Source organism: Pleurodeles waltl, chromosome 12 (genome assembly GCF_031143425.1).
Source record: "Pleurodeles waltl isolate 20211129_DDA chromosome 12, aPleWal1.hap1.20221129, whole genome shotgun sequence".
Taxonomy (NCBI): Eukaryota; Metazoa; Chordata; class Amphibia; order Caudata; family Salamandridae; genus Pleurodeles; species Pleurodeles waltl.
Window position 1 is genome coordinate 226,144,039 of NC_090451.1, and position 1,164 is coordinate 226,145,202.

Below are 1,164 nucleotides of genomic sequence, written 5' to 3' on the forward strand. Positions count from 1 at the left end.
TATTTTCAAATTCAGAGGTCTTGCTCATGTTGAAAAATAACACTGTGTTGCTACTTAGTTTATAAAGTCAGCTGAGTATCTTTTTTTTTTATAACCCAATTTTTATTTTATTCAAAGTAACATTTGTCACACGTGAAGCCTGATGAAGCAGTACATATGAACGCATTCCTCATTTACCCAGTCGTCTCCAACATGCATTGCAAGTAATTGTTACAATCATGTCAGCATTACATGTTAATAACAGATTCACAGTCCCTCTTCCACTTCGGCCCCTTTGTCTACTGTCCATTTCGACCAAATTTTGGTGTACTTCTGCGGGCGTCCTCACGCCTCATAAATAGGCTTCTCCATGTGGGCGCTCCAGTCCACTCCCCTCCTCCATTGCGAAAGCGTGGGGAGACTGCTCGCCGACCATTGTCTTGCAATGTCCGCTTAGCGACCATAAAAGCAGTGCCCATCAACTGTCTATCTGCTCGGGCGCCCTCTCATCCCCTCCATCACTTACAGAAGGACTATCGATGGAGCCAGTTCCAGTCTCTGCCCCACTATTATGGAAAGTTCTGATAAAACCTGCTCCCAGTAATGTACAATAATTGGGCAGGACCACACTGTCGTAGTTTGGACTCTTGCTCTAGGCAAGACTGCTGGTTAAAGGATGACAGTACTTTTGTTTGTAGGCGACTACGTCTCTCCTACAACAAGTCACAACTGTTGTCCCAACCTTACCGGCTCACTAGCAGCACCTCACCAGAAACACAATAATAAAAGGTGATTTGTGGCCGCCTTTACGCATGGACTCGAAAGTAAGACATCTCAGGGAGTGTAGTGGTTAAACAGAGATTACCCCTTTCTCATAGATATATCATGTTTCATACAAACACAGGCAATGACAAAGATGTAGTAAAGTTTCAATAGTTTTTATTCAACATAACTGCAATTTGCGATAAGTTGCATGGGCTGCAATGATTAGGATAATGAATAATGCAAGCAACAGAATTGTGACGACAAGAGTCATTATTACAAAGACCCCCACCATCTTGCAATGCATGAAGAAGACATACGGAATGTAATATGCCCTAATACCCTAATGCGTAAGACCTAACCTCCTACCTAAAGAAGAGCTGGGTTTGTTAAACCTAATCTGCCAATGCCATGTCCATGAAA